The sequence below is a fragment of the Palaemon carinicauda genome, chromosome 4, assembly GCF_036898095.1.
Source record: "Palaemon carinicauda isolate YSFRI2023 chromosome 4, ASM3689809v2, whole genome shotgun sequence".
Taxonomy (NCBI): Eukaryota; Metazoa; Arthropoda; class Malacostraca; order Decapoda; family Palaemonidae; genus Palaemon; species Palaemon carinicauda.
Window position 1 is genome coordinate 170,208,659 of NC_090728.1, and position 23,455 is coordinate 170,232,113.

The 23,455-nt window shown below is 46.3% G+C and overlaps 1 long non-coding RNA gene across 1 annotated transcript in view; it reads right to left on the bottom strand.

Moving 5' to 3' along the window:
* Positions 1-677: 677 nt before the first annotated feature.
* The window catches only part of LOC137640184 (uncharacterized), a 66,999-nt gene continuing 44,221 nt past the window's right edge, over positions 678-23,455 (bottom strand). Inside the window, exon 4 of the long non-coding RNA XR_011044314.1 lies at positions 678-4,890. This is a non-coding gene — a long non-coding RNA (uncharacterized lncRNA). The remainder of the gene's footprint in view (positions 4,891-23,455) is intronic.

Consider the following 23,455-nt stretch of genomic DNA (forward strand, 5'->3'; position numbering starts at 1 on the left):
TCTTTAACATTGCCTTCAATGCTCAGGCACATTACTTGCTGGGTGATGCAATACGTTAATATACTGAATAAACAAACTACTAATGCTCTGGTGACTATTGGAAAAATGAACAGAGCAAAATAATTACTCAAATATTGCAAATATCACTTATAAGGTTGGCTCAACATAAAGAGAAGAAAGACAGACATGAGGAGAATGGAATATGAAATGGAAGATGAAATATCATTGGAAGGAGAAAGGATTAATGAGGTGGAATAATTTAAATATTTAGGAACTATGATCTCTAATATAGGATCTTTAGAACTTGAGTTTAATGAAAGATTGAAAAAAAGCAAATCAGACAATGGCTAGGTTAAGTAAAATTTGGAAATCTAAGCGGCTGAAGTTACCTTTAAAAAATCAGGCTTTAGATCAGTTAAATGAGATCAGTGTTACTGTATGGACATAAATTGTGGTATGACCATGACAAAGCCCTCAGAAGAATATTGGGGATAAATGGCAGGACAAGATTAGAAATGAAACTATAAGAGATCACTCGAGTGCCATACGTGGATGAGATCATGGTGAAGGGTAGGTGGAGATGGTTTGGGCTCCACTAGAAGAGTTGGAAGACCCAGGCCTACATGGCCGAGGACTATGAAGCGTGAAGTAGAGGATGATGAATGGAGAATTATAGATTTAAAAGCTTATTCTAACCGAGGCCCTTGGCGTCAATAGGTGTAGGAGGAGATGATAGTGAAAGATTAACCAAACCACAAAAAAGTGAAGTTAACCCAAGTAAAAGAAACAGAAAACTTCACACAAGCTTTAAAGGCTGCTCATGAATGGCTGGGCGATGCCATAGGGACTGACCATATACAGTATACATATGATCAGCACTCAAGCTTTCTCCACCCAAGCTAGGACCAAGGAGGGTGAGGCAATGGCTGCTGATGACTCTGAAGATAAGACATATAGGCTCCCCCAAACATCCCATGCTTAGCTCACAAGGAGGGTGAGATTGCAGCGACCAAAGGAACTAACATGATTGAGTGGGACTCGAACCCCAGTCTGGCATCCACCAGTCAGGCACGTTACCACATCAGCCATCACAACGGACATCTTCTTTTCAGGAGGGTTTGATACACCTCAGACAAACTTGAAACCACAAAATGGGGAAATTATAGGCAATAGATTTGTTGTAAGAAATATGCAGTATGTTTCATAATTAACAAAAACTTCTATGTCCCCTGAGAGGACCATGTTATCCAGTATTAATTACAATTTACATTTTATTAATTTGGAATAAAGCCATCCTTTGCTAATGTAAAATCTCTGCCACCTAAAACCTAAATAATCATCACTGTATAGGTATGACTAAGAAACAACCGCTATCAATAGGAGTTTCCTTATAAAACTTACTCAAGATCATAAAATAATCTATTGCTGTATGGTACCAGAGATAAAAATGGAATCTGATGTCATTTGTGCTAATTAATCAATAGTCTTCATCAATGAAGGAGAAACATGAAGGCGGTAAAGTTTTTTGTAAACATTTTGATCATAATTCAAAATAGAGGTAGCCACAACTACAAGATTTCAAAAATGGTATAAATCTTTTACAATAAAGTCATACCTCATGTTAAATGGTTAATTGCTTCGAAGACTCATGCTGTAGCCAAAAGTAATTACTAAAATTTACCATTAAGAATAAAGAACTTGACACCTTATAAACCTTAATGTGCAACGTCAACGCAAATTGTTGCTATTGCATTAAGTAGATTTAAAATTAAATTTTGTAATATCTTTAATCAACATACAGTACAGTACAATCTAATATTGTAGTAATTAATGTAAAAAGAATACATTTATTTTTCTTATTTTTTAACAAAAAGAAAAAGGCAAAACTTAATTGATACAAAGCAGCATAACATGAGGTAAGACTGTACTGACATACAATCCTTTTAACAAGAGTCAATAAATAACTTCAGTACACATTATTGGTGAATTACCTGAGGGTTAAATGAGAAATACAATTTTGAAAACATTGCAAGAAATACCTGAAATTTCCTTACATAAATAAAGACATACATGAAATATATTTTAAAAATGTACGTACATATTCAATCTTTCAAAACATTTTAGTAAACGTAAAAAAGTACAATAAAGTAACGTAGCATTTATCTGTAATTCACCATGCTCAGATTAGAATGTAAAGGAAATGGTTTAAAATTTTTTTCAAATTATTTGTTGGAAAAATAATCAAAATACAGCATAATACATTTAAGACTGGATAGGATTTATAGATGATGATTAATTTAGCCAGGCAAGGTCATTCAGCTACCAAGCCCATCAAGGGTAAAACCTGAAATATTTACAGAGGTAAAAGAACAGCAAGAATTGAAGCGAGGAGGAGGATATAAAGCAAGTATACTAGGACTCTCACAGGAAAATTGCAAAGGCCTCAAGTAACACCTACAGTGGATCGCAAGAGGTTCCCTAACAGCACTAGCTGCCTACAATTGACTGAATTCAAGACAATTTTAAATGTTAATGAAGGTGTTATTCTCTATGCAAAGCTATTTATACAATACGAATTTAAATACTAAAACTGATATATTTAGTTATACTGTACAGTATTTGCCAGTAAGCTTCACCAATGAAAAAATATGAAATACTGTAGATGCAACAGACTAATTCAAATAATTGAAAGCAAAAGGAATTGTAAAGTGAGAGATTGACTTCAATCTTGTAACTTCTCATATAAAGTTATTTTACTTATAGTATACTTCGGAGCAAATAGCTTCAGAAAGAAAATGCACTTTAAAAAAAATTGGGGAAGATTTCTATAAGAATCTATATTTGAAAAAAAATATACCTCGATATTGCCTCAAAATCTAATTCATAGCTATTTCCTATTCCTATAATAAAAATTTCATTAAAATATATAAACTAGAATGGCCTTTTTTAAAAAATTATGAAGCCTGTGTGAAAATAGATTACTTGAAATTAATCACTAACATTCCCTGACAAAAAAGTCCTCTACGAAACAAAAGCAGACTGATCATCCTCAAAACAAAATCAGGTGAAAATGATACAGTAAAGGCAGATACTTCACAGTATATAAATGGTCAAGGAAATTTTGTAGTGGGTTTTCTTTGAGTCGAAGCTTGGCCCTTTTTCCCCTCCCACTTTTACTGACTTTGAAGTGCTGATACTGTCCACTGAACTTCAAGATTTATAGCTAATGATTTATTACTTAGGATTTATAATGTTTTTTCAGGGTTACTAAACATCATAAAAAAATAATTTCAGATGTAGTAAATAAAGAATTTACAACCAATTATAAGTTTTTCAACATTTACATTGCAAGATTTCATATAAATTGAGTAGGTTAGGGAAAGATAGCCAGTCACAGTGAAGAGGCTGTCTGAATTTCTGATTTCCATTTGCAAGTAAACAAGCTTGGTAAATTACAGATGCCAGTTCAATAAATCTTTTACCTTTACAGTTCTCTATGTCTTGTTCCTATGTTGTTACAGTAATACTTCAGAATATTCATAAAACTTGTTGGTGTTAATTTTGATAAAGTAAAAGCATATAATAATAGAAAAACTGCAGAATTCAAAAGTTTTGAAATAACATAAAAGTTTACATTACAAAAACATTTCAGTTCTTAATTCCTTTGGTTTTTCTAAACAACATATCACAACTTTCTACAGACCTTCCTAAACCATTGGCAAAATGATCTAAAAATCCACTAGAAATGCTAAGGTTAGGGCACTGCAGTTTCAAATTCCTCCTCCTTATGACACAAGGTGCAACCCAAACTGGATAAACTGAATACTATATGGCCAAGGGCCCAAACAAGGAATGCATCCCAATAACGTAATAAAACTAAGAACAATCATCTATATAAAGAGAATAACTAAAGTCAAACAAATTATAAATGAAATTAAAAACTAAATAACAGGTAAACTATGAAATGACAAAGTCAACCTAATTAACAAAACGTTAGCAAACAGCTTAAATTTCTAAAGATCTACCAATTCAAATATAGTATGGATAGCTATATTAGCAACATGATTCAAAATTCAACTACATTGGAACTAAACCTCAAGAGAATAGTGTAAAAGCGAGTGTTATTATAAAAAATTAAGATTTCAAATAAACTCCGTGCCTCGTAAGGTAACATGGTGGATGTGATCTCAGAAGTTGGAGGTACCCAAGCCACCTATATCTAATCATGGTTCAATAAATAACGTGAAGTTTGTTAGTATGGGAACAAATGATGGATAAAGGATCTGATAGTAAAATCTTTGTCTAACAATGTAAAAGGAGGCAGTTATTGAAGATAGTCAAGAGACCAATTTTAATAAAAATGGCAAAACTAAAGAATCACATTTCTTCTGAGTAGCCAAGTTTCCAAAAATCTTAGGACTTCTTCAATAATGTACTATTTTCTATTTGTAACTGAAGAAAAGGTCAACTGGTTATGTTTCTAACAAATGAATTTGCTATTTAATAAAATGGAGAGCTAGAATGAAAAAATCTCAGAAATGAGAGAATTCAATGTTCTACAACCTCATGACCAGATGCGTGGATTTCTGCGACATTGAAAATTGTAAGAAAAGCATCACAAGTACCAATAGCCCTGCGAAAGTCAAAATGGTCAACAGAAAACAAGAATTCGCTCTTTAGCTACTAAGGGAATTATAGTAATTTGCTGGTATTGGAACACATCGACATTACCATTTCTCTGACATGAGCAAAAGGAACCTCTTCCAGCTTAACTTGCAAAACATAATGGAACTATGGAGTTAGCAGGTCTGCACCCTCAACAAAGGCCAAGGTCTGTAGGATCCTCTTCTGAGATTATATTCACTTCTGTACTTGCTCATCCAGCTCCTCCTGTAATATAAATTATGCTGCTATTTAAATCCAATTATATACTAATTAAAATATCTTATTCTTTTATGTTAAAAATTTAAATTGAAGTACTGTACTTATATATCAAACATATCATAAACTAGATTTACTTATGTTAAGTTACCAAGCAGTTAATTTCAAATAATTTTAGATTTTTGTATATTTAAACTCACAACAAAAGTTACACAAATATTATTAAGAATCATCATCATCTCCCTTTGTTGCTGTCTCATAGGATTAAAACTGGTAGACGAGAATGATCATGAATGGGAGGTAAATCAGTTGTTGTTTGCGGATGATACTGTACTGGTAGCAGACACAGAAGAGAAGCTTGACCGACTAGTGACAGAATTTGGAAGGGTGTGTGAGAGAAGGAAGTTGAGAGTTAATGTGGGTAAGAGTAAGGTTATGAGATATACGAGAAGGGAAGGTGGTGCAAAGTTGAATGTCATGTTGAATGGAGAGTTACTTGAGGAGGTGGATCAGTTTAAGTACTTGGGGTCTGTTGTTGCAGCAAATGGTGGAGTGGAAGCAGATGTACGTCAGAGAGTCAATGAAGGTTGCAAAGTGTTGGGGGCAGTTAAGGGAGTAGTAAAAAATAGAGGGTTGGGCATGAATGTAAAGAGAGTTCTATATGAGAAAGTGATTGTACCAACTGTGATGTATGGATTGGAGTTGTGGGGAATGAAAGTGATGGAGAGACAGAAATTGAATGTGTATGAGATGAAGTGTCTAAGGAGTATGGCTGGTGTATCTCGAGTAGATAGGGTTAGGAACGAAGTGGTTAGGGTGAGAACGGGTGTAAGAAATGAGTTAGCGGCTAGAGTGGATATGAATGTGTTGAGGTGGTTTGGCCATGTTGAGAGAATGGAAAATGGCTGTCTGCTAAAGAAGGTGATCAATGCAAGAGTTGATGGGAGAAGTACAAGAGGAAGGCCAAGGTTTGGGTGGATGGATGGAGTGAAGGAAGCTCTGGGTGATAGGAGGATAGATGTGAGAGAGGCAAGAGAGCGTGCTAGAAATAGGAATGAATGGCGAGCGATTGTGATGCAGTTCCGGTAGGCCCTGCTGCTGCCTCCGATGCCTTAGATGACCGCGGAGGTAGCAGCAGTAGGGGATTCAGCATTATGAAGCTTCAACTGTGGTGGATAATGTGGGAGGGTGGGCTGTGGCACCCTAGCAGTACCAGCTGAACTCGGTTGAGTCCCTTGTCAGGCTGGGAGGAACGTAGAGAGTAGAGGTCCCCTTTTTGTTTTTGTTTCTTTTGTTGATGTCGGCTACTGGTGGTTTGGCTAGGGCCTTTGTATCGGCCCATCCCTTTGACGAAGGAATTAACTAAATGGAAGACAACCTGTGAATAGTGGATTTCACGCGCCTTTGCTTTATACACGACACCCAAAAGGTGCTCGCGCGAGGGTTGTAACCTCAGCATTCCATGCTTTTATCTTTCTCTGGTATAATTGGAAGGTTTTATCAGAAAAGATATACAAGAAGGACTTTTCACCGGGCGCCACAGGTCGACCCAGAAATATACTTTAAAGTTCTAATAACTTGAAAAAGGTTAAAATTACAACCAGGATGGGTGTAAACACCGTATATTTCCCGTTATAACACGACCCAAAATACAGACAAATTTTAATGTTTGTCATATCTATTATATAAAACAACTGGTGAATAGAAAGCCATCACTATAGACTAGCTTATGTTGAATCATTGAAAATTCAGAATTATCAAAATAAAGGCGCTTTTATATCATGCGTTTCCTAAACACGCCAAAACGCACAATAGAAAACGACAACCAATGTTTTGTTTACGTTTATCTGTGATCATAACGAAGAAACAGACGCATTTACACATCTGTGTATAGGTTAGTTTTTCATTCGACAGCAATCTTACCAAGTATTGATTATATGTTGATTTTGTTATTACCAATGTTCTACTTAATTTTTCTTAGAACTTCCAAATAAATTAAATGAATGCCATTTATATAATGTTTTTCTTTATGACGCCGCGTGAAACGGAAACCTTCGATCATGATAAACAAACGAAGGCATTAAACACGTATGATCAAAGTGATAAATAATGATATTAAAAGCTTTTAGCAAATATGTTATTACAAATATTATTTACCGTATCTATATAAATTCTTACATACGTAGCAAAGCAGGAAAACTTTTTTTTTTTTTTTTTGCGTGTAATCAACAATAACAAACTGCTGATAATGACAAATGATAATTTACGATAATTCTAAACTGTTACGAAAGATAATTGTCCATTTCATATCCAAAATACTTTTCCTAACTTCAGTTATAAGTCAACTTGTACCCACCTCAATTATGGAACCATCAGAAAAAAAGTAAAAGAAGAAGAAAGTACTAGGCCGGGTTTTAAAGTCATCGAACAATAAGTTACCGCTATAACGTTCAATGTGACAGAGATGGTGCAAGTTTGGAGAAAGTAAGGAAAATTGAATCATGGATTCTTAATATAATTAATACTTTGTGAAGCCACAAAGATTTCATTTGTTAGAGAGATAGAGGTAAAAAATGAGAGGTAGCGAAAGGTAGCCTAGAGAGAGAGAGAGAGAGAGAGAGAGAGAGAGAGAGAGAGAGAGAGAGAGAGAGAGAGAGAGAGAGAGAGAGAGAGAGTTTTAATAGTACTAAACAAAAAATATGATATATTAAAACACATTGGTGCTTATGTAATATTAACTAACTGTATAGATGGTTTGAATAAGTTAAGAAATGGTATAAACAATACTTTGTTACTGTATTCGTACGCTCCTAAGGGCCCGGCCAGACCAAGCGCGGCTAGCGGGGAGGTTAGCGGCAAGAGGTTCCAGCTGATAATTGAAACCTTAAGTATCTTATGTAGGTGGCCAGATAGGAGGCGCGGGAAACCACGCGCCTCCTATTTGGCCACCTACATAAGATACCTAAGGTTTCAATTCTCAGCTGGAACCTCTTGCCGCTAACCTCGCCGCTCAACGCGCTTGGTCTGGCCAAGCCCTACGAGCGGCAACTAGACATCAGCTGATCTGATCACAGCCAGAAGTAAAACAAAAAGAAGTCAGCAATACTCGATTTTTAAAACACTCCCGAAATTAAAAAACAAATGCACATGTTTTCTTAAAGCGCAATCAACTTTTTAATGAGTAGCAATTTTCTAGAATAAAATGATGTTTCCTAAAAAATTGTGGTTTGCTGACGAAATCGGATACCGTATTTTAAGCTATGATTGAAAAGGATGTATACACGGTATAATTTTTTCGTTTCGTATTTAATTGAAACTTTAAGAAACCCCATTTTGGTTTCTTCATCTATTTGTAAGTATTGTATAACACGAGAGAGAGAGAGAGAGAGAGAGAGAGAGAGAGAGAGAGAGAGAGAGATTGACACTTTAAGAAACCCCATTTTGGTTTCTTCATCTATTTGTAAGTATTGTATAACACGAGAGAGAGAGAGAGAGAGAGAGAGAGAGAGAGAGAGAGAGAGAGAGAGAGAGAGAGAGAGAGAGAGAGAGAGAGAGAGAGAGAGAATGAATCAGCTGTTGTAATCAAATGCCGTGTTTTTGTTTCGTGAGGAATTGATCGCCAGAACTAACAATAATCATGTTAACCCTTTTACCCCCAGGCCTTTTGGAAATTTCCAACCCTTAACCCCCAAGGGGTTATTTTTTCCCCAGCACATTTTGCAGTATATTTTTTTTAAATTGCTCTAACAGCCTTAATTTTTGTCATAGAGAGGTCAGGTTGGTCTCATTCTCTTGGAAAATGACTGAATTTTCTCAAAAAATTATTAAAAATATGAAAAAAAAAAATGTATAGCATTTTTTTGCAAGGACGTACCGGTACGTCCATGGGGGTAAAGGGATGAGTTTTGTGAAACGTACCAGTACGTCCTTTGGGGGTAAAAGGGTTAATTTCATTCTTAAGCTCGGGTTGCCATATGTAAACTAAGGTTTTATTTCTTACAGAGAGAGAGAGAGAGAGAGAGAGAGAGAGAGAGAGAGAGAGAGAGAGAGAGATAATTATACTGTGTACTCTACAAAACCAATCTTTACAAATCAAATGTATACTGTTTAAAATATGACAAAATATGGCCGACTCGTTACCGAAGTTTAGGCTATTCACTGCCGATAAACGAACCCAGTCTACTTGTGAAAACCTTGAATGCACGAAGGGAAAATAAAGCTTTTATATGTACTGTACTAGACAAAAATGACAAATTCGAAGATAATTTGTATTTTTCCTAACCATACAAACCTTAGCGATTTACATTGGGTTTACCTTTTAGCGCAACTGAAATGACGAGCCAATAGTTTTAATGAGGGTTAATTACCCCCGCTCTAGTTAGCGGGGGGTGGGGGAAGGGTAGCTTGCTACCCCTCCCCCCTCCACACACCGGTGACTTGCTTCACTTCACTTAGAGGTAAGACTTGACTTGGGGGTCAGGGATGGCGGGCACATATGTGTAAATAGCTAAGGTTTGTATGGTTAGGAAAAATACAAATTATCTTCGAATTTGTCATTTGTTCCGTAACCGAAATACAAACCACGCTACTGTTTTTACATTGGGTGACTTACCCCTTAGGAGGGGTGGAAAGTCCCCAGCCTTACTGACTTCGGCTTGCCCGGGGGCTCGATCCCTCAATGAGCAGCACTAGAGAGAGGGAGCCCCTGTACCTCACAAGTTCCTAGCATCGCTAGGAACGAGTGGCCTACATAAGCAGTGTGAAGAGGAGAGTGTGACTCGTCCTATGAAGTTGACCTTGAGACCTTCAGATAAGAATTCTAGGAAAGGACGTTCCCAATACTACCTCGTCAGGGTATGGGAGACGCAACAGTATTAATCTTAATACTAGGAGCACAAAGAAGCATGGGTTACCTGCAGAGGTCGAGGTCAGCTATGCGAGGACCAGGATGCTGCTTCCCCAAGAGAGGGGAGAATGAAGAAAGAAGTAAGGGTCAGACATACTCTTTCATTCACGCAGACTAAGACCGGGTAACAACGCCCTCAACCTACTGCTACTTGTCCAAAAAGGAGCCTGAGGTTAGACCAGCTGTTGTGCAACCACCACAGGGCCGATAGAAAACGTATCGAGGCTCCTGTGGGTCATGTCTTGCAGGTAGTGGGCTGTGAAGGTCATTTGACGCTTCCAGACCCCAGCTTGAAGTACCTGCGTCACGGAGAAGTTTCTCTTGAAGGCCAGGGATGTAGCAATACCCCTGACATCGTGGGCCCGAGGGCGACGTGACGGAGGAGGGTCAGGATTCAGGGCATGGTGGATAATCCTTCGAATCCAAGCTGAGATGGTGTTCCTGGTGACCCTCCTCTTAGTCCTGCCTGTGCTCACAAACAAAGCTCGCACTTGAGGACGGACTGCAGCCGTTCTCTTCAAGTAGTGCCTCAGACACCTCACTGGACATAGTAGCAGCTGGTCTGGGTCGCTTGTTACAGAACGGAGACTCGCGATCCTGAAAGAGTCGAACCGAGGATCCGGCACTCCAGGATTCTGAGTCTTGGCAACAAACTCAGGGACGAACCTGAACGTTACCTCCCCTCATCCCCTTGAATGGGCGATGTCGTACGAGAGACCATGAAGTTCACTAACCCGCTTGGCTGAAGCCAAGGCGAGTAGGAAAGCCGTCTTCCAAGACAGGTGGCGATCGGAGGCCTGGCGTAATGGCTCGAAGGGAGGCCTCTTAAGAGACCTAAGGACTCGAACCACGTTCCAAGGAGGGGGTCTCACTTCCGACTGGGGGCAGGTAAGCTCATAGCTACGTATGAGTAAAGAGAGTTCTAGTGATGAAGAAATATCCACGCCCTTCAATCTGAAGGCCAAGCTTAAGGCTGAGCGATAGCCTTTCACTGCCGAGACAGAAAGGCGCATTTCTTCCCGCAGATACACGAGAAAGTCCGCTATTGCTGGAATAGTGGCATCGAGTGGAGAGATACCCCTTCCACGACACCAACCACAAAAGACTCTCCACTTTGCTTGATAGACTCCCTCAGAGGACCTTCGCAGGTGCCGAGACATTCTCTCCGCAACCTGTTGCGAAAAGCCTCTCTCCGCGAGGAGACGCTGGATAGTCTCCAGGCGTGAAGCCGAAGCGAGGCTACGGCCCTGTGAGGGACGCCGGAGTGGGGTTGTCTGAGAAGCTCGTGTCGTGGAGGAAGCTCCCTCGGGAGTTCCGTCAGGAGCTGCAGAAGGTCCGGAAACCATTCCGCGTGATGCCATAGCGGAGCTACCAGAGTCATCGAACAGTTGACCGATAGTCTGGTCCAGTTGAGCACCCTTCTCATCAGACAGAACGGTGGGAAGGCGTACACGTCGATGTTGGGTTTCGGTCCACCTCAGAGTCTCTACTGCAAGATGGGATAGCTGTTGCGAAAAAGTGCCTCCCTGCTTGTTGATATAAGCCACTACCGTGGTGTTGTCGCTCATCACCACCACGGAGTGACCTGGCAGGGACCGTTGGAACTGCTGAAGAGCCAGAAAGACGGCCTTCAATTCTAGCAGGTTGATGTGTAGGCACTTTTCTGATTCTGACCAAAGGCCTGAGGCCCTCTGGTTCAGAACGTGCGCCCCCCACCCTTCTTTTGACGCGTCCGAAAACAGAGTCAATTCCGGGGGGAGGACGAGAAGACTCACTCCCTTCCGCAGGTTCTCGTCGACCAGCCACCACCGCAAGTCCGTCTGTTCCAGAGACCCCATTGGGATCAGAATGTCCGGGGAATCGGATCCTTGATTCCACCGGGACTTGAGCCGCCATTGAAGGGATCTCATCCTGAGGCGGCTGTTTGGAACCAGACGGGCCAGGGAGGATAGGTGACCTAAGAGACGCAACCACGATTGGGCGGGGAGTTCTTTTCGCCTGAGGAAGGGTTCCGCCACCCTCCTCAGTCTTGCTATCCGGTTGTCTGATGGAAAGGCTTTGTGGAGATTGGTGTCTATTAGCATGCCTAGATAAACCAGTCGTTGGGACGGCTGCAGAGAGGACTTCTCGAGGTTTACCACGATCCCCAGATCCTGGCAAAGATCCAGAAGCCTGTCTCGGTGCCGAAGAAGGGTCGACTCCGAGCCTGCTAGGATCAGCCAATCGTCCAGATAACGAAGGAGACGAATGCCGTTCCTGTGCGCCCAAGATGAAATCAGGGTGAACACTCTGGTGAACACCTGAGGAGCTGTGGAGAGACCGAAACACAGCACCTTGAACTGGTAGATCTTGTTGTCTAGGCAAAATCTCAGGTACTCCCTGGAAGACGGATGGATTGGGATCTGGAAGTACGCGTCCTTTAGATCCAGTGTGCACATGAAGTCTTGTGGTCTCACCGCAAGTCTGACCGTGTCTGCTGTCTCCATGCTGAACCGGGTTTGCTTGACAAACCTGTTCAGAGCTGAGAGATCGATGACGGGTCTCCAGCCTCCAGTAGCCTTCTCTACAAGAAAGAGTCGACTGAAGAAGCCTGGGAAGCCGTCCACGACCTCCTGGAGAGCACCCTTCTCGAGCATGGTCTCGACTTCGGCCTGAAGGGCCAGCCCCTTTGCCGATCCTGTGGCATAGGAGCTCAACGACACTGGATTCCCTGTCAGGGGAGGTTGAGATGTTGTGAACGGGACGCGATAGTCTTGGCCGATCACTGAGACCGTCCAAGCATCGGCCCCGTGTTGCTGCCACCTGCGGACGCAACGCTGAAGGCATCCCCCCACAGGTGGACACGCAGGGGGACTGCCACCCCTAGGGCTTGCGGCCGCGGCCGCCACCCCTAGGAGTCTTGCCTCCCCTGGAGGACTTACCGCCCCTCTTGACCTTGGCTGGAAAGGGCTGGGGCTTAGACACCACCTTCTTAACTGCCGGTGCCTGCTTTGGAGCCTTACGAGGCTGGTGCTGCTGTTGCGGCGGAGCTGGAGGCTTATAGGGCCGAACTGTAAGGGCCCTATGGAGGAGGGAGTCCGTGCTGGATTTCCTCCACCTCTCAGCCGTTCGCTCCATGTCCTGGGGCTCAAACAGGTTTCCCCCAGAAGGGAAGCATGTCGGAGCCTACACACATCCATGGCGGGGACCTTCGGATGGAATCTCTCGGACACAGCATCGCGACGCTTCAACACCGAGTTGGCCCTCAGGGTGGTAACCTGGTGCGCCAAAAACTCGATGGAGCGGGTGCCCGAGAGCAAGAAGGTCTCCAGGGCCTTCCTATTGGTCTCCTTGGACAAGTCCTCCGATCGCAATAGGATGCCCAGAGATCCTAGCCCAAAATCCAGCCACGAAGTGGCCTGCATGGCACACTTAGCGACCTTCTCGTGGCTAAGGATCTCTGCCGCCGAGAACGACACCTGCCGGGCAGAGAGCTTCTCAAGGGGAACTCCCTTCGCCAGCTCCTCCACAGAGTGATGGAGAGGAAGAGCGAGGTTGTGCTCACCCAGGATCTCGAAATACCTCCTCTGCTGAAGACGAGGAGGAGGGATGAGCTTGTTCCTGGCAGTGGAACGACTGGAGGAGGCAAGAAGTGCGAGCTGAGCGTTGGCCCTTGCTCTGGCACTCTTCAGACCCCGAGACCAGGGCAGAGCCGCACTGGTCTTAGGGGCCTTCCGAACGTCAAACACTTCATCCAAGATCGTGTCTTTGCCTTCACGGGGGGCGATGACTGGATCCATAAGCCCGTTAAGTTGCCTTATCAGGCTCAGGACCTGCCAGAAGGCATGTTCGGATTCTTGCTGTTCTCTTCCCTGCGGGCTGGCAGCTAAGTCTCCTGCCCCAGGGATCTCTTCCTGGGGTGACACGTGGACATTCCCCCGGGTAGTCGTGGGTTCCTGACGAATCCTTGCAGAGGATTTAGGGACGGTCTTGGAGTCTTTGGATTCCCTCCTGGGAGGGATACAGGATCCTAACAACGAGGTTCGAGGGGCCCCTTCCTCACGAGACGATTCTCCTGCATGAAGCGAAGTCTCACCCCCTGGTGCCGAGGGGAAGACTACTGCCCCACTGGACTCACCTGAGGACGGAAAGGCCTCGTCCACGGGAGAAGGAGAAAGCACTCGTGCAGGAGAAGGGACCTTCGCGACCGACCTCTTGGGAACCAACTTCGCCCTCGGGGAAGTCACCACGAAGTCCACTCCTCTCTTTCTCTTCAGCGTAGGAGAGACAGCCGTTGGTTTGTTACCCTGGTCGGCGAGTGCTGGTTTCATAACCCTCACTAACGCCCGTGCCAGAGGACCAAACCAAGTCTGTTGCTCCAAGGACACAGAGTCCGAAATCCTCGCTAAAGGGAAAGGGATCGGGCGATCCTTTGGAGTGGACACCACGGTACCTGCCTGAAAAGAAGGTGGGGAAGAATGATGTACTAACCTCTCCTCGTCCTGCACTACCAACCTGTGTTTGGGTGGAGGCGATCCCGAGCGTCGTCTAGGAACATGCGTTCCTGCTGCTACCACCGGCTGCGGAATTCGCCGCGAACGATGGTCGTGCGAGGGCGAATGGTCGCACGGGCGCGCAGGCGGATGATCGCGCGGGCGCGCAGGCGGATGATCGTGCAGGCGCGCAGGCGGATGATCGCGCGGGCGCGCAGGCAAGCGGCCACGCGGGCGCGCGGGCGCGCAGGCGAGCGGTCACGCGGGCGCGCAAGCGAACGATCGCGCGGGCGCGCAGGCGAGCGGTCGCGCAGGCGAGTGGGCGCGGGGGTGGGCAGGTGAATGAACGCGTGTCCGAGGCGGCGAACGCAAGCGTTGGCGCGACGGCGAGGAAACGCGCTGCCGCGTGGGTGAGGAAGACCGCTGGCGATGTAGATCCACAGGCGATCGATGATGAGCTGGTGAGCGCTGACGCGCAGGTTGGCGATGGCGCGTTGTGGCATGGCGACGCGTTGGCGAGCGATGGCAAGCAGCATGCGCAGGTGAGCGATTGCGAGCTAGTAGCTGGCGAACCATGTTCCTTCAGAAGCGTTGGAGAACGTTGGCGCGCCGGCTGTAACCCACGCAGGCGGTCCGGAGATCGCCAAGAGACAGGTGATCGCTGACGCGTAGAACGCTGTTGAATAGGCGATACTAAAATCGCCTGTGCGCGCTGACGAGTAGGTGAACGCTGGCGAGCAGGTGAACGCTGGCGCGTAGGCGATCGGTGACGCGTGGGAGAACGCTGGTAAATAGGCGATACTAAAACCGCCTGTGCGCGCTGGCGAGCAGGTGATCGCTGGCGCGTAGGTGATCGCTGGCGAGCAGAAGGTTGACACGTGTCCTGTGAAAGGACAGGTGGCGCGGCGAGGACAGGTGGCGCGGTGCGTTCACGAGCAGGAACTGGTAGATCGCTGGCGCGTTGGCGAACATGTGCTTTTGACACACACGCAGAACGATGTTGCGTAGCCACAGGATCAGACAGATGGTGAGCAGGAAGCTCAGCAGGAACTGTAGGATGGTCAGAGACCGCAGGGCGATGGTCCTCAAATGAGCGCTGACACTCAGAAGAGCGCTGACGAGCAGGAGAGAGCTGGCGAGGAGGGCGAACATCAGGAGAGTGCCGACGAGCAGGTGAGCGTCGGCGAGCAGGAGAGTCTTGACGAGCAGGAGATCGCCGACGAGCAGGAGAGCGCTGACGATCAGGAGAGCGCTGACGAGCAGGAGCGCGCTGGCGAGCAGGAGAGCGCTGACGAGCAGGAGAGCGCCTGTTTGCTAGCACTGCTCGTGGAAGGGAAGGATCCCTTAGCCCCGAAGGGACCGTTGCCCGTCGGGTGACGAGTTCTCCAGAAGGCGAAGATCTGGCAGGAGTTGGTGAACGGTCTGCAGAGAGGTCCAAGGAAGACGGAGCTGTAGGTTGAGGCTGACGAGGAGAGTCCCCCTCGGAAGAAGAAGACCCAAAAAGGCGCCTCTTAACCCCCTTGTAAGGGGAAGGAAGGCCCTTGCGGCGTAGCGGACGGTGAGCCTTACGGCGGAGGCGGCCTCGAGGAAGATCGTCGGGACCATCGGTCCTCCGAAGGGGAGTCTCCGTCAAAGCACTTCCCTCAGAAGGAAGCTGAGCAGCAGCAGAGACCGAAGGACTCACTTCCCCCTTCGAAGGATGTACGGAAGGGGGAGGAGAGCCTTTAGCACCATCATCCGCAACAGCACCTGCGGAGGATTGCCCAGCCACGTCGGAGGCCTCTGTCACCACGACGTCGACAATAGACAGAGGGTCTACCTCTGCTACCGCCGGCGACTGCTTAACAGCGGCCCCCAACGAGACAAGGTCAATAAAGGCGACCCTGGAGGTCAAGCCCTTAAGCCCCAGGGACAACCAAATCTGCAAAAGATCATCATTGGTTAAGGCATTATCAATAACCTCCCCCGGAGAAGGAGGGGGAACCGCCTCGCTATGGGAGGCGACGCCCTCTCCCCCCACCCAAGGTCGGGAAACAGAACTAGTTCCTGCGCTACCACTCGGCCGACTCTCCTTAGGAGGCGGACGAGGGGGAGCTTCGGAGGAGGTTTGGGCGGCGGAAGAAGATTCCCGAGAACCTTCCTTCTTCAAGGCTAACCCCGAAGGAGAACGGTCTCTCCTGGACTTCTTCTTACCCCGACGGCCAAACCTCTCCCACTGGGAGGCAGACCACTCCCTGCACTCACGGCACATGTTCTCCTGGTCACACCGTCGGCCCCGACATTGAGGGCAAAGGGTGTGCGGGTCCGTAGTTACGTCCGACATGAAAGTCCCACAAGGACGACCGGCAACTCCAGGGCATGTACGCATTGTAAAGTAATAATAATGAAGGTCAACTTCCAACCAACACACACGCTGTAAAGAGAAAGCAGAAAATTAAAGGCTGTCACGAGGACGATGAGCTACCCTTCCCCCAACCCCCCGCTAACTAGCGCGGGGGTAATTAACCCTCGTTAAAACTATTGGCTCGTCATTTCAGCTGCGCTAAAAGGTAAACCCAATGTAAATAGCGTGGTTTGTATTTCGGTTACGGAACAAATAATGTTTTAATATACCATCATTAACACTACCATTAAAATGATCTAAAGGTTGGAGAAAGATAAAGATTGCCAAGAACGTAACCACAATTTTGTTTACATTTTGTCAGCTGGACTCGCACAGTTAACAGTTGATTTCATTGTTGATGTGGAATCTTATCCTTAAATAGGCTTTTTATTATGAAATTATGTTAATAAGATGTAATGTTAATATTGTTTTGTATAATTTATTATAAATCACCGTATTTAGGGCTACCAATAGACTTGAAAAGACAATATATTTGATATGTTTTGTAGTCCTTGACTAGCAGACTTTGAACAGCTTCGCAGATACAGAAAATTTACTTTTGGAAAATAGCGATCGCATAAAAGGGGAATCGTATACATAATTCGAACACGTATAATTCGGGACCCTACTGTAGCCGAGTCTCCGACTTCGGCAGAAATAATCGAAAATCGCGGCAACCGCCTTGTGGTGGTTGTGTGGTTAGATGGTTAACAACCCTTACAGGATGGTACTTGGAATCATTCCCGTTTTCTGTTCCTCAGATTATCTTTGCCCGACCTGTCTCCTTCCTGAGGGGAGGTGGGTGGGCTTTAAAAATGTTATTTTTATTAGTAAAATAAATTTTTGAATATACTTACCCGATAATCATGTAGCTGTCAACTCCGTTGCCCGACAGAATTCTATGGAGGGATACGCCAGCTATCACAATACTAGAAGGGGGTGTACTCACCAGCGCCACCTGTGGCCAGGTACTACAGTACTTCTTGTTGACACCTCCTCAATTTTTCCTCGGTCCACTGGTTCTCTATGGGGAGGAAGGGAGGGTCAATTAAATCATGATTATCGGGTAAGTATATTCAAAAATTTATTTTACTAATAAAAATAACATTTTTCAATATTAAACTTACCCGATAATCATGTAGCTGATTCACACCCAGGGGGGTGGGTGAAAACCAGTGTACAAGATTAAAGGATAGCTAAGTATCCCATATTTCATATAACAGTTATCTCAAATAACAATGAAATAATAAGTACCTGGTAAGGAAGTCGACTTGAACCGTTACTCTGCCTCTTTTTAAAGTTCGTCTTCCTTACTGAGCGCAGCGTTCCTCTTGGAGGCTGAATCAACTCACACTGAGCGCAGCGTTCCTCTTGGAGGCTGAATCAACTCAAAGGTGCTAAAGTATATAGGGCTGCAACCCCTACTAAAGGACCTCTACACAACCTCTAACCCAGGCGCTTCTCAAGAATGAATTGACCACCCGCCAAATCAAAAGGATGCGGAAGGCTTCTTAGCCTACCGTAACAACCATAAAAACAACAATAAAAGTATTCAAGAGAAAGGTTAAAAAAGGTTATGGGATTAAGGGAATGTAGTGGCTGAGCCCTCACCTACTAGTGCACTCGCTGCTACGAATGGTCCCAGGGTGTAGCAGTTCTCGTAAAGAGACTGGACATCTTTAAGATAAAATGATGCAAACACTGACTTGCTCCTCCAATAGGTTGCATCCATTATGCTCTGCAGAGAACGGTTTTTATTAAAGGCCATCGAAGTAGCTACGGCTCTTACTTCGTGGGTCCTTACCTTCAGCAAAGCAAGGTCTTCTTCCTTTAAGTGAGAATGGGCTTCTCTAATCAGAAGCCTTATATAATACGAAACCCCATTCTTGGACATGGGCCTCGAGGGTTTCTTGATGGCACACCATAAGGCTTCTGACTGTCCTCGAATAGGTTTTGAACTATTAAGATGAAATTTGAGAGCTCTGACAGGGCAAAGAACTCTCTCTAGCTCGTTACCTACCATGTTGGAGAGGCTAGGTATTTCAAACGATCTAGGCCAAGGACGTGAAGGAAGTTCATTCTTAGCTAAGAACCCGAGCTGTAAAGAACATGTTGCAGATTCGGTCGTGAAACCAATGTTCTTGCTGAAGGCATGAACCTCACTGACTCTTTTCGCTGTTGCAAGGCAGACGAGAAAAAGAGTCTTGAGGGTAAGGTCCTTGAAGGAAGCTGACTGGAGAGGTTCGAACCTAGGTGACATAAGGAACCTTAAGACTACGTCTAGGTTCCAGCCTGGAGTGGGTAGACGACGCTCTTTAGAAGTCTCAAAAGACTTAAGGATGTCTTGAAGGTCCTTGTTGGAAGAAAGGTCCAAACCTCTGTGGCGGAGAACTGAAGCCAACATACTCCTGTACCCTTTAATTGTAGGGGCTGAAAGGGATCTCTCATTCCTAAGATGTAATAGGAAGTCAGCTATTTGGGTCACAGAGGTATTGGTAGAGGATACTGCATTGGCTCTACACCAGCTCCGGAAGACTTCCCACTTAGATTGGTAGACTCTACGAGTGGAAACCCTCCTTGCTCTGGCAATCGCACTGGCTGCCTCCTTCGAAAAGCCTCTAGCTCTAGCGAATCTTTCGACAGTCTGAAGGCAGTCAGCCGAAGAGCGTGGAGGTTTGGGTGCAACCTGTCTACGTGAGGTTGACGTAGAAGGTCCACTCTTAGAGGGAGAGTCCTGGGGACGTCGACCAGCCATTGAAGTACCTCTGTGAACCATTCTCTTGCAGGCCAAAGGGGAGCAACCAGCGTCAGCCGTGTCCCTTCGTGCGAGATGAACTTCTGAAGGACTTTGTTTATTATCTTGAACGGTGGAAATGCGTAAAGGTCGAGATGGGACCAGTTCAGCAGAAAAGCATCCACATGAACTGCTGCTGGGTCTGGAACTGGGGAACAGTACAACGGAAGTCTCTTGGTCATGGAGGTGGCAAACAGATCTATGGTAGGCTGACCCCACAAGGTCCAAAGTCTGTTGCACACGCTCTTGTGGAGGGTCCATTCCGTGGGAATGACCTGATTCCTTCTGCTTAGGCGATCTGCTGAGACGTTCATGTTGCCCTGAATGAACCTCGTGACTAAAGTGAGGTTTTGACTTCTTGACCAAATGAGGAGGTCCCTTGCGATCTCGTATAGGCTCCTCGAATGGGTCCCTCCTTGCTTGGAGATGTAAGCCAAGGCTGTGGTGTTGTCGGAGTTCACCTCCACCACCTTGCCTAGCAGGAGGGACTTGAAGTTCAACAGGGCTAAGTGAACTGCTAGAAGCTCCTTGCAGTTGATGTGGAGCGTTCCCTGTTCCTCGTTCCACGTTCCCGAGCACTCCTGTCCGTTCAAGGTCGCGCCCCAGCCCGAGTCCGATGCATCCGAGAAGAGATGAAGATTGGGGGTCTGAATAGCCAACGATAGGCCCTCCTTGAGAAGGAGATTGGTCTTCCACCACAAGAGAGTGGTCTTCATCTCTTTGGTGACTGGGATAGAGACTGCTTCGAGAGTCAAACCCTTGTCCCAATGAGCTGCAAGATGGAATTGAAGAGGGCGGAGGTGGAGTCTCCCTAGCTCGACGAACAGGGCCAGCGATGAAAGGGTCCCTGTGAGACTCATCCACTGTCTCACCGAGCAACTGCTCCTCTTCAGCATGCTCATGATGCAATCTAGGGCTTGGCTTATCCTTGGGGCCGATGGAAAAGCCCGAAAATCCTGACTCCGAATCTCCATTCCCAGGTACACAATGGATTGGGAGGGAATGAGCTGAGACTTTTCTAGGTTGACTAACAGACCCAGTTCTTTGATTAAGTCCAAAGTCCAGTTGAGATTCTCCAGACAGCGACGACTCGTGGAGGCTCTCAACAGCCAGTCGTCTAAGTAAAGGGAGGCTCTGATGTCCGATAAGTGGAGGAATTTTGCTATATTCCTCATCAGATGCATAAACACCATAGGAGCTGTGCTTAGGCCAAAACACAGGGCTTGGAATTGGTAGACAACCTTTCCAAAAACGAATCTCAGGAAAGGTTGGGAGTCTGGATGAATAGGAACGTGAAAGTAAGCATCTTTCAGGTCCAACGAGACCATCCAGTCCTCCTGCCTGACCGCTGCTAGGACCGACTTCGTCGTCTCCATCGTGAACGTCTGCTTGGTGACATAAGCATTGAGCGCGCTGACGTCCAGCACCGGTCTCCAACCTCCTGTTTTCTTGGCCACCAGAAAAAGACGGTTGTAGAAGCCCGGGGATTGATGGTCCCGGACTATAACCACTGCCTTCTTCTGTAAAAGGAGCGACACCTCCTGGTGCAACGCTAGCCTCTTGTCCTTTTCTTTGTAGTTGGGAGAGAGGTTGATGGGAGATGTGGTCAGAGGGGGTTTGCAGCAGAATGGTATCCTGTAACCCTCCCTCAGCCAACTGACAGACTGGGCGTCTGCACCTCTCTTTTCCCAGGCTTGCCAGAAGATCTTGAGTCTGGCTCCTACTGCTGTCTGGAGATGTTGAGAGTCAGTTTTTTCCTTTAGAAGCCTTGGAACCTTTCCTAGACTTGCTCCTGGAAGAGTCTGGACGGGAGCTTCCTCGGCTGGGGGCTCTACCACGAAAGGGCGGAATAAACCTCGTGGCAGGAGTATCAGCCACTGGGGTGCGATAAGTCCTGGGGACTGAGGTAGCAACCTTAGTCTTTCGAGCCGATGAGGCCACAAGATCATGGGTGTCCTTTTGTATCAGGGCCGCAGACAAGTCCTTAACAAGCTCTTCGGGAAAAAGGAACTTCGAGAGCGGAGCGAAAAGGAGTTGAGACCTTTGACAAGGTGTGATGCTGGAGGAAAGGAAGGTACAAAGCTGCTCCCTTTTCTTAAGAACCCCTGACACAAACATCGAAGCAAGCTCGCCAGATCCATCCCTAATGGCCTTATCCATGCAGGACATCAAGAGCATGGCAGAGTCCTTGTCCGCAGGGGAGGTCTTCTTGCTAAGGGCCCCCAGGCACCAGTCTAGGAAATTGAACATCTCAAATGCTCTAAAAACACCTTTCAGAAAGTGATCAAGGTCTGAGAAGGTCCAGCAAACCTTAGAGCGCCTCATTGCTGTTCTACGAGGAGAGTCTACCAGACTTGAGAAGTCAGCCTGGGCAGAGGCAGGTACTCCCAAGCCTGGTTCCTCTCCTGTGGCATACCAAACGCCCGCTTTAGAAGTGAGCTTAGTCGGAGGAAACATGAAGGAAGTCTTTCCAAGTTGTTGCTTAGACTGCAACCACTCCCCTAAAATCCTTAACGCTCTCTTAGAGGACCTTGCTAAGACGAGCTTAGTAAACGTAGACTTAGCTGGCTGCATGCCCAGCGAAAACTCAGATGGCGGAGAGCGGGGGATAGCAGAGACAAAGTGGTCTGGGTATACCTCTCTTAAAAGAGCCAAGACCTTACGAAAGTCAATAGGAGGCGGAGAAGACTTGGATTCATCCACGTCTGATGAGGGATCCAGGTGTGCAGCCTCATCATCAGAAACCTCATCACCAGAGTGTAGCGAAGAGATCGGTAAGGTATGCTGAACAGCAGAATCAGCACGAGCTGGAACAAAAATACTTGTGGTTTCCTCCTCAAGTCTCTGTTGAGGGAACACCTGAGGCTCAGGTTGCAAAGGCTGATCCAAAGAAGTAGCAGAAGGTAGGCGCATGGGTGGAGGGGGCTGACTCCTGGCATGAGTGTCTGAACTCAAGAGTTGCGCTTGCTGTGTGGTTGGTGGATGCGCAGTAGCAGGTTCCTGAGGAACGAGTTGAGGTTCCTGAGGTGTGAGCTGTGAGCGATGAGGTAGAGGCTGCGCAGAACGCAGTAATTGTCTCGCGAGTTGAGGTTCCTGAGGCGCAAGGCTAAGGTGTTGAGGTGCTTGCCTTGAGGAGGGTTGAGGTCGCTGCAGCGAGAGCTGAGGAGTCTGACTCATGGATGGGAGAGGTTGTTGTACCTCAAGAGAGTGTTGCCTCACTGGTGGAACTGCAAGTGGAAGCGGAGGAAGTAAGGTATAAGCTTCCTGTTCCCATTGCTGAGGTTGCCTTAAGGAAGGCGGAGGGAGCTGCACACCACTGGAAACAGTCAACTCAGAACGTGCTAAGGTATCCTGAGGAGCCTCAACATCGTACGCCTGGCAGGCAGTACTGCGGTTAGGCGGAGCGATCGCAGGAGGAGGTGTAACCTTCTCAGCCTGACACTCACGCATCAAGACCGCAAGTTGTGACTGCATGGACTGCAGTAGAGTCAACTTGGGGTCTGCAGACACTAAGGTCTGCTGAGGTAAAGCCTTAACAGCAGAGATCTGTTGCGGCAGTACCTTACTCCTCTTAGGAGGAGTGCACTCAACTGATGACTGCGGCGAGTCAGAGCTGATCCAATGACTGCAGCCAGGTTGAGCTCTTGAGGTCTGGACTCTGCGCTTGAGTGGTCTTGAGACCTGAGTCCAACGTTTCTTTCCTGACAACTCTTCAGCAGACGAGTAAAAGACGGGCTCAATCGTCTGCAGGTGGGAGTGACGGTCTCTAGAAGACACGCCCGCAACCACCGAGGATACTCCTGTGCGCCGATCAAGGCCTGCCGAACCCTTTTGCCCTTCGACATTGCTTCTCCCCTGGGCTTGGGAGCTTGCAAGAGGTCCCGGACTGGGAGGACGACTGGCACGCACAGAAGTACCCTCACGCACCACACTGACACTGACACTAGCACTTGGCACTGCACTGACACTAGCACTCGTCACAGCACTGGCACTAATACCACCCACTGCACTCTTGACCT